This window comes from Danio rerio, chromosome 18 (assembly GCF_049306965.1).
Source record: "Danio rerio strain Tuebingen ecotype United States chromosome 18, GRCz12tu, whole genome shotgun sequence".
NCBI lineage: Eukaryota > Metazoa > Chordata > Actinopteri > Cypriniformes > Danionidae > Danio > Danio rerio.
In genome coordinates, this window is record NC_133193.1 from 29,351,654 (window position 1) to 29,370,325 (window position 18,672).

At 35.0% G+C, this 18,672-nt stretch overlaps 1 protein-coding gene across 2 annotated transcripts in view; it reads left to right on the top strand.

The window, feature by feature from the left end:
* The window catches only part of hipk3b (homeodomain interacting protein kinase 3b), a 95,018-nt gene that overhangs the window by 3,683 nt on the left and 72,663 nt on the right, over positions 1-18,672 (top strand). The window lies entirely within an intron of this gene.

An 18,672-nucleotide genomic window follows, 5' to 3' on the forward strand; every position in this document is an offset into this window, starting at 1 on the left:
TTCAGCTATCCAGTGTTTCCCAAATCCATCATTCCATAAGCATTCACAAAGACCATCCAGGGTTTCTGCAGGCTTTACCTAGTAAAATTTAAGACTTAAGACATTTTTAAGACCATTATGAACAAAATTTTAGACCTACAATAGGCTAAATGCTATAATTGTAACAGTTTAACTGACTCACAAATTGATACTATTACTGAAACTAATCTCACGATTCATCATTCATTTTTTTCAAAATAAAAGCTTTTCTAGACTCTTTATTATAAACAAACTAAAACTGACTGTGCAGCTACATTACAAATTCAAAATGAATACAAAATCAAAAATGCACAATACAAATTAAAGAAGGCCCTTTAATACAAGCAAACAAAAAACTAAAACTGCTGGGATTATACACTTTTACAAGAAATATCAGAATAGCTATGTTTTCTGGTATAAGCTGAGGTCTTTGAAAAAAAAACAAAAAAAAAACGCTTTCACTGGGGACTGAGATGGCTGGTGTGGAGAGGAAAGGCTTTCCTAAACCAGAGAGCAGTGTGAGAGGTGGTCAATAGGCCTTCTGCTCCGCGGGACTGGCCAGTGGCATAAAAACTGTTTATAATATATGATAAAATAAGCAAATTATTAAAATTATGCATAAACTAAATAAAAAAGAGAGGGGAAAAAGGAACAGTCTAATACCTGGTTCTGTAACAACACTTTCTCTTTTAGTCAGAAAACATCTTTACACTTTCGTTATAAACGCTGATGCACTGTGTGGTCTCCTAGCACTCGTCAGTGCAAGCAGAGCTAGCAATCCTCCGGTCAGCGTGGTTTTGCCTTTTAATAGCTTTTTGCGTATAGACATGCAAGTAACAGTCTTTTTGCAGTATTTGCACAGAGATTACACTTCACTGCTGTCATTTTAGTCTACTGCTCCACCTCTTGCTCGCCGCTAATGTGCAGCAGTGAGTTTGCACTCCCTCTGTTCATATTTGAATCGATTTTTAACCGATTCATGGTGAAGTGTTACATCCCGACTATTTTCTTTAAATATCCCATTTAGAAAAGGTTTTTACTTGATAATATAATCATTTAGTTTGAATATAGTTTTTTTATTAGTTTTTAAATATATTCATTCACAAACCCTATAACCCCTACCAGTGATAGAACAAAACATATCTGTCAATGACTTTAGTCTACAATAATAATAATCATAATAATAAATAATAATAATAATAATAATAATCATAATAATAATCATAATAATAATCATAATTTAATAATGTAAAATACAAGTAAGGTCAGCATCCTCAGCAGTAAATACATGGAGAAATTTTAAGCAAATTTTACTGTAAGGAAAGTAATTAAATGCTATTTTTAAACTAAAAATGGTCACACTTTACAATAAGGTTCATTAGTTAATGTTAATTAATGCATTTACTAACATGAACAAACAATAAACAATACATTTACTACTGTATTTGTTCATGTTAGTTAACGTTAGTTAATGAAAATACAGTAGTTCATTGTTAGTTCATGTTAACTCATGGTGCATTAACTAATGTTAACAAGCATGGACTTGGATGCTAATAATGCATTAGAAAATGTTCAATTATGATTAATAAATGCTGTACATGTGTTGTTCATGATTAGTTCATGTTAGTAAATGCATTAACTAATGAACCTTATTGTAAAGTGTTACCCTAAAAATGTTATTGAGATGGATTGTTGGTGATTGTATGGGTGTTAATGGCCAGATTGTGTAGCTATACATGAACAAAGGAATATTAAGGCCTGTTAAAAAAAAGATTAAGATCTACAACACATTTCTGTAGATTTTAAGACTTTTTAAGGGCTAAAATTTAGCTTTTGAAATTTAAGACTTTTTACGACCCCACGGACACCCTGCGCATCACAAGTTCTTGTTGTAGCTTGTGATAGTGTTTGAAACATTTCTTTATGAAGTTTATGATTTTTTGATGCAAGTTTTGCTCGAGATTTACATGGTTTTGCCTAACAGATGTCACTAGGATGCACTATTTTGTGAAAATAAGTGATGTCATGAACAGACAACCAAAGCAGTAATAGCAGACTACACATGGACATTTGAGCTGCTCAAGAGTGACATCATTACCAACTACTGTCTTGGCGTTCATAATAGTGTTTTTCATTCTTGCAGACCTGTGTGATGTGGGATCTGTTTAACAGCGCTACCGTCTGTCCTAAAACTTTTTCTAAAAGACAAAGGAAAAGCCTTTTCTTTTTTTATTACCTTGTTGTCTTAAAAACAAATACCCTGCATTTCTGAATAATCTCTTGCCAGTTCATTCAGTAATGAAAATGCTGAACTGGGGACACTGGAGCAATAGTTCCTGCCAAAAATAAAAAACTTTTTCTTATCCTCAAGTTTTCCAAAGTGTATCAAGTTAATTCTCCTGCTGAAAGCACATTGTTTTAAAGAATGAGGGTAACCAAAGGAAGTCAGTTGGAACTAGTTATTGTTTAGTTACCCGCATTCTTCAACATATGTCTTTTTACATTTATCGGAAGAATAAATCAGTTCATATGGGTTTAGAACATTTGATAGTGAGTAATTATGGCAGAAGTTTCACTGTGTGTGAACCATATCTTTTAAAGAATAGTTCTCCCAAAAATGAAAGTTCTGTCATCATTTACTCATCCTCCAAACCTGTTTGATTTTCTTTCTTCTGTTGATCACAAAAGGAAGATATACTGAAGAATATTTGGACAAAAGCATCTGTAATTTTTATAATAGTTAAATTTTTTTGTTCGTACTTTGGATGTCAATGACTATTTTGTTTTGTGTTCAACAGAAGACAGTAGGGATGCACCAAAATCAAAATGCTGGGCCGTAAACAAAACCAAAAAATTTGTATGTACTTAGTTAAAAATCTGAAAATGAAACCACAAAAAGTTTTAAAATAAATAATTACAAATTATTTTATTGAATAAAGTAATACATATTTTTTCTAAATTTACATTCAAAACAAATTATACTGATTAAAATTTCAATGAGCGCTACAGCAAGAATCACAAATTATTACACTACAAATAAATGTTCTGGTTGTGCGTTATTTGAGTGAGCTTTACTTTTCTAGTGAGCATATACAGTGTGCTTATACTTGAGCATAATATACACAAAGCAGAATGTTAAGCAGTTTTTAACTTTGACCATGGTCCATGTGCAAGCTACTCGATGTTTTGCACTTTGGTCAGCACAGCACTAAACGGCCAGGCATTAAAACAAATGGGTTTTGTAGCGCAGAACTTTCTAAGGCCTGTGTGAAAGCTGCTTCTCTCTGTGCAGTAACTACTGCTTAAGGAAGTGTGAAAAGAATGTTGAACAATGGCCGAAAAAGTCAGTGGATGCATTTAAAGAAAGTCATTCAAAATTTGCTTAGAACCACTTGACAAAGTGAATGGTAAGTATTTTATTATTATTATTATTATTATTATTATTATTTGACCAAAATTTACAATAGTCCATATATTTTGACAATATTGTACTAAACTTTTAGATTTTGTTATGTCATATTATGATACATTCAGTCTTATTTAAAGTAGTTCTCACTTGACATCTGTAATACCTTGCTAAGTCACATGAGTTAAGAAAGTTTGAACTCCAATAAACCTGTTGATCAGGACACAGGGTCTGATTGATTGAGTCAAGGCTCTGACTGATCTCAAACTGACTCTGATACTGTTGCAGAAGTTAGTTTGTTCCACATGTTGTTAACTTGCTTTCTGGATGTTTGTAAAGAGTTTTGGTGCGCATTTGTATGGGGAAATAAAGCATTGAGTAAATGCTAACACTCATTTTTAGATTCTTTTTTATTTATTTTTACATTCTTTTTAATTTCCCATTTAATCAACAAATGTTAAATGTAACCATTTTAAAGTTCATCAGCATTTTTAAAATAGTTTTTTTTTTTTTATTGAAGAATGAAAGTAATATTGATTTGAAATGGTGTGAGAGGGAGTAAATAATGATACTTTGTATTTTAGGAGTGATCTATGTGTGTGTTTTTGTAAACAACCAGTTCTTCTTTTAAGGCGACCCCAGAGGCAAACAAAGTGTTGTATGTTACTTGTTGTATGGTGGGTAAGGCTGTTTTCACCAGCGGGGCTTTGCAGTTTCTGAAGAATGAGCTCATTTATAGTGGGGGAAGTTCAATAGAGGAGTCACTCGATAGCCTGGCTGCCATTTGAGTTCTGCTGAGTGCAGAGACATGTCCACACCAACGGCTCATGCACTCCAGCCTGTGTTACTCACTGTGGTGAGGCCTGCGACCAAAATAGACCTGAATACAGTATGTGCTATGACTCTATGGAATTTACATTTTAAGGGATGACTCGGATGACTTCTTTTTTTCTGCTTGCCCCATTAGCATTGTGTATTTTTAAATTTGGTGTATGGAACAATATCATATTCAATTGTAAGGGTGTTACGATCCTCCAAATCCTCGATTCGATTACATTTTCGATTCTAAAGGCATGATTCGATTTGATTTTCGATTATGAATAATTAATTAATTAATGACCAATTAATTATTAGTAGCCTACTGTTTAAACTACCTGACCTGCATGGTCTTTGTTTTACCCATAAACAAATCATACAGTAAATGAATAAAGGCAAGATACACACATAATTACCACCTGTCAATCACTTTTTTTCTGCGGGACTCGTGGATAGGCAGTGATCTGTGTCGTTATAATGGAATCGGTAAAAAAGACGCACAACCAACAGGAACCAGCCAACAGTATCTGAGGTGTGCGCTAAAATGACTAAGTACAAGTGAGTGAAAGATTGAAGCAGTCCTTGCAAAACTGTTTTTTTTTTGTCGACAACACGAACGTTGTCAACATAACTCATTGTTCATTGACTTTATTGAAAGAGTAGAGGGTTTAAGCTCTGTCGACAGGTCTCCTGCTTCTGCAGTTTAACAAGCACTTTAACAAGCCTGTTTTTTTCCCGCTTGGCAAGCCAAGCTGACGTGACATGGGGGCGGGGCAGCATCAACGATTCTATTTTTTGATTCGATAATCGAAATTGAGCATAAATTTCGATCGATTTCGATTAAAAATCGAAATCGTGACACCCCTATTCAATTGTGGTCTGTTCAGACATGTTGTAAATTAGGGCTTCTTGATTTGGAGCAAACATCTAGTTGCAATTATTCTGATAAATAGTTTGTGATTTGTGATTTAAATAGCATTTTAAACAAAAGAGCTACAGGTTAGATGTGGGGTTTTAACAGCACTAAAGAAAGGGTTATGTTTAGCAGCATAAACACAAAGTATGCTACGCTTTTTAAATTAAGGTTTCAGTTGTCAAAACAAATTTAGAAATGACAATAGCTTAAATAAAATAAAATTAATTATATATAAAATCTTAAAATTTTAAGAATCCAGTCATGCTGTAAACTATTTAAAAAGCAGTAAAACACAGACGCTAACCTACATTATGGTTAAAACAATGACAGCTAACTTTTTTTGACAATTAAAGTGCAAATAATTCTAAAGCCAAAAGATCAACAAGAAAACATTCACATTTAGTGTTACATTTTTCACATCGTTTCAGCTTTGTCCTTTTATTCATCATGGGTCGCCACAGTGGAATGAGCTGCCAACTTATTCAGCATATGTTTTACACAGCGGATGTCCTTCCAGTTGCAAATCTGTACTTGGAAACACCCATACACACTCATTCAAACAGGTACACTACGGCCCATTTTAGCTTATTTAATTCACCTGTACCACATGTCTTTGGACTGTGGGGGAAAGTGGAGAACCTGTACGAAACCTACACAGACACATGGAGAACATGCAAACCTCACAGGAATGCCAACTGACCCAGCTGGGACTCAAACCAGCAACCTTCTTGCTCTGAGGCGACAGTGCTAACCGCTGGGCCACTGTGTTACCCCTATATTGCGGTTTAGAAACGAATCATGCAGGCCTACTGTAGATATATAAATATAGCTGGGCGATATGGCAAAAAAATTATCACGATATCAGTCAATATCGATATTTATCACGATAAATGTAAAATCGTTATATCTATCAGTTATATAAGATTTTCAGCATGCCAATGGCTTTGTGCAGCTGATTTAACACATTTAGTGAAATGTTTTAGCTGTCTGACAATATAAATAATAAACTAATAAACAAAAGAACAACCTTAATTCAGGATTTACTTGTTCAAGTTTTCAACAACCAAAGACATTACCTACAAGTTATTGGATATTATTGTTCAACATCAGAAAAAAAAAAAATTAACTCGATTTGGAACAACGTGAGTTAAGAGTCACAGAATTTTCAGTTTTGGTTGAACTCGCCTTTTAATGGTGATTATGGTTAATTTAGGGTGAAATATACTTTAATGTATTTTATTTAGGCATGCTAATGATTACTTGATCTATTGATTGTCGATACCGCTTGATGACTGATTAAGCATGGACATGTAAAGGTTTAGTTATGCTTTGCGCTGAAACTCAGCCACGCATTACATAATCAAGTGTGTGCAGTTTACCTTACTTATGCTGTCACCCTCTTGACATCCCATATTGCGGGTCGCATAAAACCTTGTTATGCGCATATCTCCGATATATCCGCGCGTGTTTTAACCAAATTTGTCTGACAGACTAGCACTAATAGGCCTATGCAGACTCATTTTACAAATCGCGCATCACAACGAAAACATGCAGGGAGCCAGCCGGGGAGCCTCTCCATTTACACAGCGAGCTCCTGAGCTCCATCCAAGTTTATTCTTCCAAGGTAACCCAAGAAATCTATCAGTGCTGTGAAAAGACTGTCCAGTTCATGCTGCTCAGACCGCGCTTAGTTAATGAATTAAAATGAAACCGTGAAAATAGTTTGTTGGATCGTTTTGGCGCTAAAGCATATAGCGGGCTTGTTAAAGCACTTCACCTCAGATGTTATTCGTTCCTCTTGTTTATGCTGTAGATATCTGACCAACAAAATATACATCAAAATTAAGTTACACATTATACAAAACGAAATTCGTAACAAAAAGATACATTTTCAAGGAAATATGTTTATTTATTTAGTTCATGTCCGCGTTAAACAACTGCGGGTGGATGATGCTTCGCTCCGTGGAAAAAAAGCTGTTGCTGTTGTAAACGTGTTATATATTTGCTGCATTTTTAATATGTCATTATTTTAAAGATTATGTCTTGAGCATCTGATTTCTCCTCTGTGATTATGTCCTTTAAATATATAAAGGCTGGTTCTTTTACCGTCGATGAGACAATAGTGGTATTACAGATTTCATAACAAATATTGTAATATTAAAAAGGAAACATAAGCTTGACATCAAAAGATCTTATTATTGTCTTAACAAATACCCTTAAATAATGCAGCCTGTAGTTTACAGCAAGCATCAAGTGTTCATTGAGATGTGATTGAGATTGTGTCGTCTGTCATATCTTTCGTCTGTCTTTTCGTTTTTTTTTTTTTTTTTTTTCTCGTAAGGCACGGCTTTCGAATATGATGACATAAGACTCTGCTGGGTAGCTGCGCTGGTTTGCCAACACTTGTTACATGTCTGTAATTTCTTCCATCTTTATAAGGGTGGTCTTGTTTTACATGGTGAAACCAGTCATGGTGTTGCCAGCTTTTGATGACACGAGTCGTGTATAAGCAGTTTTGCGGTGTCGGGTAGCTTATGAAGTCTAGTGACGTTTCTTGTCAACAATGTCTGACCTTTTTTACCTTATTTCTTTCTTACTCCTTTCAGTGCAACTAACACAGTATGGCTGTAAACTTGTACGGCGTGCATCAGTCGGAAGGGCAGGCTGCAAAATGCTTGCACAACGTTATGCATAGTGCGTAAATATTATCGAGCAATTATCGAACTGTCATTATCGTTTTATAGAAAAGTTTTTTATCGTGATAATTATCGATATCGAATTATCGCCCAGCCTTAGCATTAGGCATGGGCCGGTATAAGATTCTGACGGTATGATAACCTTGGATATAAATATCACTGTATCATGGTATTGTGATTACTGCTCTAAAATATATTACTTTTAAATGTCTGCGTAAAAAAACAAAACTTTTTTTCCTCTTTGAACCAAAATATTTTTTGTGAATTTTTTTTTTTTTTTTTTTTTAGTACCAATTGGTAGCAAACCCAATACTTTTGACCTACCTAATACATGTGAAAAAATTGATTGAAAATTCTGTTACTATTTATAGAGTATATTATTAATGGTCCAATAGTTAACACCAGTTTATTTAACTAAACTTACCATGAAAACTACTTTTAACTAGATTTTATCAATATTTTATTTTCTTTACTTGTCTAATAATTTTATTAAAATCGTTGTCGTTATCTGATTACAAGTCATAATCATTTTCATTTGTTCATTTATTAATTTTCCTTTGAATTAGTCCCTGATTTATCAGTGGTAGCTACAATAGAATGAACCACAATCTACTCTGGCATATGTTTTGTACAGCAGATGCCCTTAGGCTCAACCCAGCACTAGAAAAAACAACATTTTATTAAATTTAAGTTGAAAACCAATAGAATTCTGTTTTCTGTAACATTAACATAGGCGCTAAACTGTTACCTATAGTACTTTTATAATAAACTTTAACACTTTTTACTCTGAACATGCATGCACAATAGCAGTACACTAAGCAGTTTTGTTGTTATGCCTGTTATAGTGGCCTTTTTGCAGCTTAGGTTAATTTCATGAAAGTTTCAGCAATTAATGGCTAAAAGAACATTTGATATCATCTTAAGTCTCTAAACCTGCATATCTTGCTTTATGGCCTCATATTTTCAAGCATGCTTTCAGTTCAGATCACTGATTTACCTTGCTTTTTGACCCTTGGTAAGAGATTTAACCACTCATCCATAAAATAAGATGTTAAGTGAGATTCTTGTTCTAGTCAGTTATTATTACTCTGTTTCAACTAGGTCTGAAATGATTTGTCGACAGTCGGAAAAGCAAAAGAGCAAGTGAGAAAGCAACATTGCAAGAATATGGCCCCAAATGAAGAGTATAAAATGTATATTTATATTATTTAGCTATTTAAAATGAGCTGGTGACTTGATGTAAATATTTAAGGACATTTTAAAGATATTTAAGATTAAAAGGCAAAAACGGAAAATTACATTCTTTTGGAAGTAATTTCTTTTATTTTTCTTAAAAGAAAAGGAAAAAATGTGAGTAAACCTGGACAGGCTTTTTATTTTTGTGTTCTGTCCCTTTAAATTAAGGATTCATGTTAATGTTGAATACCAAAATATTATTGAACACATTATGCATTAAGTACCTGTTTAAAGCCTGGTTTATACTTCTGCGTCAAGTGACCGGCGTAACTCACGGCGCTGGTAACGCGCGCAGCTGTGCATTTATACTTCTGCGCGCTGTCTCAGTTGATCTGCATTAACACTTCCGAAAAGCTAGTTGGCAGTGAGGTGTAAATGTTCCTTTGTGTCGAGTTTCTTCGCTTCTGTTTTGCGTTTCCTGACTACTTCCTGGTTGTACAAGTGACTCAAACTCGCTCATTTTGAGGCAGAAACCGGCGGACGTGCAACAAATTTAACTATGAGGTAAACACAAAACAAAACTTTCCATCCGGAGCTCCTTCACGGGACTCCACACTTGTAAACAATCGCTACATCGGGCTCACGCCATTCGCACGGCTCTCGGTCCCGCCCCAACTCGTCAGCGCTACCAAGCCGGCCAATCACAGAGCTTGCGCTACGCGTTGATGCGACATGTAGTTACATTTTTTGAGAGGTGCACGTCAGTGACGGCGACGGCCACGGCGAAGGGCTATGCGTCAGCGCCGTAGCATACACCGGTGTTTGACGTAGAAGTATAAATCAGCCTTAAGACCGTTTAATCAGTTCTGGACTACTCTCTGGAACCTCCAACCAGTGTTTTGTTTCTGCCTTCTTTAATCTCATCAGGTAGATCTTCATCATGCTGATCGGCAATCATTTTGTCAGCTTAATTTATGTGAAGTAAACACACTCACGTGCCACACTGCAGCTGTCTCGTGAACATGATCTACAGCAGGGCTTCTCAAAGTCTCAATTCAAAGGTTCAAATCTCAGTTTTTATCCATGTCGTAGGTCCAGAATGGTTATGGTTGTAACATAACTTGATTTTAATAAAAATGCACATATATTGACAAAACCAATTGCCTTTTTAATACATTATTAAAAATACATTACTAACAAGTGCAAAATGACAATTTAAATGTCAGCATTTTTTATAAACAAAACACAGAGTTAGGTGAATAGAATTCTGGTGTAAAATACGAAGTAGTCTAATGTGAGAAATTGCACTGTTTATTTTCCATCAACTGTTGTAACCTTTTCTTTCCTAATGGTGTTTGACATTTCCACTCCTCACAACTACAACAATCTTAAACAGATATTTGTGCTGGGTTGGAGCTAAATGGACACTGTCTGATGTATGGTTTCAAAACAAACGGCATCTGGGGTTTCCAGAATTTTTTTTTTGTAAAAAATATGGTAGAAAATAAATAATAATAAAAAATTGGTAAAACTTTGATTTAAGGTGACATAGTTATATATTTCATGCACTTATTATAATAATTACTATGATGTATGGATAATTAAATGTAACTAACCCTAAACCTAACCCACATTCTAACTAATCATATTGTAAGTACATGTAATTAATTCATATTGTTTAGTAATTAAACGAATAGTTACACTGTAACTAGGTCAAATGTTTTATGGCATTTTAATAAATTTTGATTGTTGTACCTTTGTTACCAGACAAAAACTCAGTCGTGTGGTGATGCGGTTAAATAAAATCTTAAGACATCTGATGAACTAATGCTCATCACAAACAACTTTTTCCAAAATTAGAGAAACATATAGAAGGTGCTCGGTGTCATTCACACAACTACTAAACACCATTAGGGTAACATGCATCAAAGTAAAGTAATGCAAGAAACACAATCCGCTTGTTAAGTCATGACCATAGACCAGGGTTTTTCAAAGTCTAAGACAGTGGGCCTCCCTTTTGACACAACTTATCCATTGGCGCCCCCCTCCTCCCAAACACGCACACACACACACACACACACACACACACACACACACACACACACACACATATATATTTACACACATATATATATATATATATATATATATATATATATATATATATATATATATATATATATATATATATATATATATATATATATATATATATATATATATATATACACTATATATAAAGACACAGACGTCAGACTGTTAACTCACTTTTATCATCATTTGCATGAAAGTGCAATTATTTACAGAGTAATAACAAGTATTTTAATATAACGTTTTTAAAACTAGGATGATTTTTCAATATGAATAGAACAGATCCAAGAACTGTCCATCCCAGTCAAAACAGTCGAAGTTTAGCGGGTCTTATGCTGTCATTAGCCAAAATATTTTGACAAACCACACATAAAGGTCGTGGTTCATCAGCTGGTCCTGTCCACTTAAATCCTAAACTCAAATACTGATCATCATATCGTCGTCTTTTGGGTTTAAACCCTGAACTTGAAGGCTTTTGTGGTGAGGGGGCGTGGCCGAGAGCCTTGGGAACGGAGTGAGGCCACCGCGTAAGTGGATACACCTGCGGTGCGCACCTGCCTCGGATCCCCTGGAAGGAGCTCTGGATCATAAAAGGAGGAACGAGGGCAGAGGAAGCCGAGACAGGACCGGGCCCGGACATATTTTACTTTGGCTTTCAGTTTGACGTCCGTTTGTTTTGGTTTAGACGGCAGCCTCCGTGAGAAGCAGCCGTCACTGTTATTAATAAATCATTTTAAAACTGCGTCGGTTCTCCGCCTCCTTCTTCCCGGCGGCCAAAGGGCCGTGAACGTCATTACAGCTTTGAATGGGGGGGTCTCAGAAACCGACCCATTGTATTAGCAGGCATATACCTGTATTGGCGGGCTTGCCAAACAGAAGCGAATTCACAGCTGGGTATGGCCTTCTGGGTAAAAAAGGTTTCTTATATTTGACGTATTATTTTTTTTTGCCGTGTTTAATTAAAACGTTTAAATATAATAAAAAATACATATAATAATTAAACTTAATTATTATTTTTATTATATTATATTTTTTCCCGCGCCTCCCCTGACATGCTCTGGCGCCCCCCAGGGGAGGCGCGCCTCACACTTTGAAAACCCCTGCCATAGACTGTAAATGATATGGACGTAGTATCCGTGAAGTCACCCATAGGTTTCTGAAAAGCCAAAATGAAGCAACAAGTAGGTGTGGTCAACTGTAGCAATTTTGTTCACACATCATCGCACCCACCGGGGGTGACCAAATAAGGGCAAAGAGGCGGAGCTTTTGTGGAGCTACAAACGCCTGCTAGCATTTGGCGTAGACAGGCTTTTCTTTAGAGGAAACTTTTAATACTTTATTACCTGCGACTCAGTTGTGTTCTGACCATGTGCTTGGTTGTATATCAATAAAGTGCTTAGTCCAACCCAGAGTCATTCTGAAAATGTAGTCCTGTGGATGTTTCTGGAGACCGCAATTTTTTTAGCCGGATGTACGTATTGCTGCATTTAATTAAAAAAAAAAAATTCACATAGAGGGTGGGCGGGCACCCTACTTAATGATAGACGCGCACACGTCTACTTTAGTGAACAGAACCTAAATATGCTGTAAGTAACAAGTTGTAAATAATATTCAGTTTGTGGCACAGAGTGATCGTTTGAGAGCTGCGCGCGAAGTATGAACAGCACTTGGCAGTGAAAATGAAACCAAAAAGCACACACATCATTAAAATCATCATATCGCATTTTAGAGTTATGACTGCGACAAGCATTTAATTAGTTTATTCTTACATAGCGAACACATAGTTGTGCATGAAAATAAATGTTTACATTGTCAGTATAACACCTCCACCCTATATAAATGTTGATTTTTACCAGTGAATTAAATGGTCTATTAATGTTGTCAATGACAGATTGCAAGCATAGGCCTATATCTCAAACATAAATAGACATCAGAATTATTATAAGTAGAATAGAATTATTTATAGAAAACAGTAGACCTACACATAATATTATTGTTGTTTTACCATATGTTTGAGAAAAACAATAATAATTGCTGACTCACATTAACCTTACTTTTAAATCTACAGAATCGTGAGAAAATAGTGATCTTTGTTTTTAAGCAAAAAAAAAAAAAAAAAAAAATCGCAATTCTCATTTTAGCCTGAATCGTGCAGCTCTTCTCCAAAGTGTCTGTGCTCTGCTTCTCATTGCTTCTAAAGCCACCAAATGTTTATTTTGTGTCGGCATCGTCTTCTGAGGCGCAAGTTATTTATTAAATAAAGAAAAGATTAAACTTCACCCGCAGCAAATTCTGTTTTTACTGTTGATATTTGGCGCCAGTTAATCAGGAAGTCATGGTTATGTTCTCCTTGACTCGTTGGATGGAAACGCTGCTTTATTTGCACGTCTTTTAGATAATATTCCAATTTTGTGCATACATTTAATTTACATTTTTGTATGGAAACATAGCTATTGGCCCTCTGTTTGTCTGTCTGGTCAAAACCGATCCAGGCCTGGCCTCCACAGAAGCATGACATTCCAGTACTCGCCCAGCTCTGATAGTAAATTCTTCATACTTTTACAGAGCAGTCATAACTCACGCCTAATTAAATTTTAACCATTCAGTTGTTTATTGTTCAGCACGTGTCTGGAACGGGTCCCATGAAGAACTGTATTCATGGGATCTTAAGCCCCGTGTCATCCATTTGTATTTTTCCCTCAGGCAACAACTTTTTTTTTTTTCAGTTGTTTTCTGTAGTAGCTCCCAACTTTAAAAATGGCAGCAGTTTAGTAAGCCACTGAGCATCTGTTTAAAGCAGGGTGATGAATTGTTGATTCAATTGAGATTGAAGAGGTTGATTTTTCTGCATTCTTGTTACATGAAGCACAGCTTTAGACAACATTTATTGGTGGCTGTTTCAGTGGGCTACTGTTAGCTGTAAAGGAATGGAGAAAGCTGGTATATGATTATTCAAGAGCAAGTTGTCAGCCTGTACATGAATATCTACATCAGCACTTAGACCATCGGACTTTAGCATTAACTCAACAGCAAAATGTTAGGTCATGCTTTATTTTAAGGAACTATTCTTGCTGTTGACAAACCATTGGTTAAGACCTTAAGCTAATAAACTACACATTTTCTGCTTAGTATACTTTGTAAGGTAGTAGTTTGGTTTAGGTATTGTATATGTACTTCAGAATATGTACTTTATTATAACCAATATCTTAATAATATGCCAGGAAAATTCCAGAAGTTGATAGTTAGAAAAGTTTGTTTTGCACATCATAGAGATGCCATTAGCACATTGGATTATTTTAATTGTAAGATCAAACTGGTTAGTTTGTTTGCATTTTGACACAGGACACAAAGCAAATTCTGCTCTTTTTGGCTTTGTGGCTGTTCATCAAGACGATGGCGACAAAGGTTTTTGTTAGACCTCCAGTCGACCTTGGCTCCTTATTATATGTATATAATATTATGATGTAATGTCCTGGCTGTGTATTAAAAAGTGGTGCTTTTTTGTTTTCGTTCTCCTAGCTTGTGCATGCACTAGTTATGTTTCTCTGTAAACCAATAACGTTCAGCTCTGCCTTAAGGTATCCTTTTGTTGTGCTAGGTACCCTTCGGAAAGGGTACTCAAAAAGGGTACAGTATGGTACTTCTTGAAAGTGGAAAGTGGCATAAAAGCGTATCGTATACCACTCAGTGGAAATGGGCCATTAGATAATGCTTTGTTTATTCATTTATGACAGCATGTGGTGTTTTTCGAACTTCGGACTTACTGTAACCTGTGGTATTGTTTGCAGTAGGGTTGTCACAATTGCGTTAATTTATCTTATGATACTATACCAGCTGAAATATACTTTATTTCATAACTCAATTAAGAAAATTGTCAGAAATTCTATATATTTTTATAATAATTCATAATACCTTGTTGAATTTAATTCATAATTTTATTTAGGGCCAAAAAATATTATTTGCACCTCACTTCACCTAAAATGTATTCATTCTATTTGCTTAATTTATAGATAACTGACAAACAAAAATACATCAAATCCTATTAACAGGAACAGAAATTAACAGATTTAGATGTGCGTTGGAATTGAAGCATTAGAAAACGTGCAATAGGTTACCATAAAAGGCTCAAATTCTACACAGTTTTGCAACCTTTAAAGGCTCCACAGACTATTAAATAAAATGATTTATTGTTGCACAAACGTGTGAGCATTTTAATGACTTTTCTACATGCAACATTATCTATTGTAGATAAACCATTAATGACAATACTACCATTTACAAACTACAGTGGCACCTCTAGTAGCCATAGTATCGTGATACTACCATAGCACTGGTAAACGGTGCAAACTCAGTTCGCAGTGATCCTTAATGTAACCAATAATATTGTTTAAACAGTAAAAACTCAGTAAAATGAGTCTTAAAAGTTACCATTGATGCAATATTATAATATTCTCTATACTGTATATGAGAGGTATTAGAGCTGGGCCAATAAACAATATTATATCAAATTGTGGTAAAATGTATGTCAATAACAATGATAAGCTCTGGACTTTTTTTACTCTATATTGATCTAGGAGCCAATCACACAGCAGAAGTGTGCGACAATGGGAATCTAGAAGTGTCTTAATATTGGAGATGTATCTGTCAAAAATATGTTATGCCATAAATGCACCCTCTAATTTTTCTGGGTTCAGTCATTGTTGGGAAACTCTTTTAAATCTGGAAGCATTAATAATTTGTATCAAAATATATATCGTTCTCATTCAATATGGAAAATAATCATCGAGATTGCATTTTTGTCATATCGCCCAGTGCTGGGAGGTATTGAAATTGCTTTTCAATATGTAATCTATTTTTAATTTTATTATTGAAAACACAGTCTGAAAAGTTTTAACTAAACAAAAAATGACTTTGCAGTGCCAGTTAGAGCTTGAAAACGTGACTTGTGTGTCTTAAATCGGGTTCTCAATCACATAAAAAATATTAGTTTTATTGATTAGATTTATTTTCTTCTACTTTTCATTAATATTATTGCGGACTGACAAGTTGGTTGTCCGTTGAAGAACTTTGCTAATAACAGCAGTAAGCTGTTAAGATTATTTTTAACTGATTCATAAACATGAATCAAAACTAGACTGCATCTTTGAAGCTGTTCCAATCAAACTCGTACTCAAGTGCTGTATATTTTTCTTTGATTTTGGAAACAGATGATTCAGATGGTTTTCATTTCCAAAGTTTCATTGTGGTAAGGGTGTATAAAGCTAAAGGTCTTGTAAAATTGTGGCATTTTTGGTAGACACAAACACTAGACATAGAGTGGAGAATTGTATTTTGATGGGGTAAGAAAGTTTTTTTTAGTATGAAAGTGATGAATATGTATGTGCATACCAGGCCTGGGTAACTGGGCTTTATGTAGAATATTATTAATAGTGAAGGTTTTCATGAATATTACAATAATAACCGATGCTGTAAATATAAGGCATGTTTTTATATAAATATGAGGCTTTCTGCAATCTGTGGTTGCTCAAAAAATGTCTTTGAGTTTGATTATACTGAAAGAGTTATAAACCTTTGACTGACCCCCCAGCTAATCTGTCAAATAGCTAGAAATATTGATATTAAAACAGTTGTAAGCCTTTTTCCATTCATCTTTACTGCATACCATTGTCTTTCTGACTAATTTTCTAAACAATTTGTTTACTTACATTGTGGAACTGTGACTTTTTGTGTTTTTTTCCTGAAATCTGAGGACTTTGTTGACTGTAACTTCCTCTTCCCTTTCCCTGTTTCTTTTGTATTTCCCTTTCTCAAGGAGAAATATGATTTTCCCACGTAAATATGCTAGAAGTCCTTCAGCAAATGAAGTTTTATAAACTAATTTCAAGACTAGATTGATCTCGGCTGGTCTCGTATCAACAATCATTGCTAGTCCAATCAGATATCATTGCTAGATGACAATACTTTTTGCAATACTATTTGTGTTCTTTTTTTTTCTGACAATGTAGCTATGTTTACTATGGTTCTGTTTACTTAGCACAACAGCACAGTAGTGCGGTGTATAGTGTTAAGCAGGAAAAACACCTGTACTGTATTTATTTATTAAAGATTTTGTTTATAATTTAAAATGTTGTGCAACAGTTTGTGCAGCTGTTATTTTTTGTGCAGATGTTTATTTGTAAACAGGGAGGGTAGCCCCTGTGTTTAAATTATATTTTGCTCAAATGTTTAATAATGTTTTTATAAAGGCTTTAGCTCTCGAGTAACCATTTGTGGGAAAATACCAGATATATTTCATATACCGTTATTTCTCCTAAAAATACTGGGATATTTTGCCATATCGCCCAGCCCTATATTACCCAGCCCTAATCGGTACCAGCTGGCTTATACCCAATCCAGCAAAAATATGTGGGATTGAACCGATATCCGATCCATTGGGATTGAAATGAAATTAGCAGCATCTTTTCAAAATTGTGGTCATGTGTTGACCTGCTGCACAAAGTACACTCTTATCTTGTTCCTAGAGCTCCTAGACGATCTTAGCTAGATCTGAGCCTCTATACAAAGTTTAGCATTTTAACCAACAGTACAACTACACAAAGCCTATTGCTGTTTTACCACATGTTTGAGAATAACAATTATAATAGCCCACTCATATTACCCTTTATTTTATATCTATAGAATCGTGAGAAAATCGTAATCTTTATTTTAGGGCAAAAAAAAAATTCCAATTCTCATTTTAGCCAGAATCGTGCAGCTCTACTTGTTCCCTTTTCTTTTGAATTTGTTTTCTTGCACAGAAACCAAGGTTGGATTTGGTCCAGAACTGTATTCAGTGTAAATAATGGGTGTTTACGTAATAGCACAACTTGTGACTTGTGTCAGTTAATTTGTTCATGTATTTTTGTGTTGCCTTTGAGTAGTTACGATTGACAAATGCTAATAAAAACATTTCTATTAATATTTGCATTGATGGACCTTCCTCAATTGAATATTTATGTAAAATGAATATGACATGCAAGCACAGATGAAACTGTGCCTTTGGTGTCTCTTTTCCCCACACAGTAATGCTCATTTTGAAACACTCGTTGCCTAGAGACCCAGATTCATGGAAACTGATATGAAAAGGTCATTCGAACCTGTGAGCAGTTAGTTGTTTCCCTTTACGCCATTGATGGAAAGAGGGTTGGTGGGTGTTAGAGGGAGAAACTCAACCTTCTGCTGCAGTGTCATTATGTTGGCCTGTCATTGACTGCTCAAGGCAGCCTGCTGTAGTCTAGGGGCAGAGGTCAAGTATGATGTCAGCCTGATGATGCAAGCCACTGCACAGAGTAGGATCAATGACCCGTCACAGGTTATTTACACGTACTGTAGTTCATGGACATCAGTGATGTCACACAACAAACTCAAGAAAACATTTGTAGGATTTTTTAAAGAGAAGGGCTTATTGCTAGATCTTTCTTAACGTTCATTGAAAACTTTTACAGTTTGTCATTTGTCAGAAACATTGGTCAGAAGTAATATGCAAAGTAATATAGAACATAACATGCATCTTG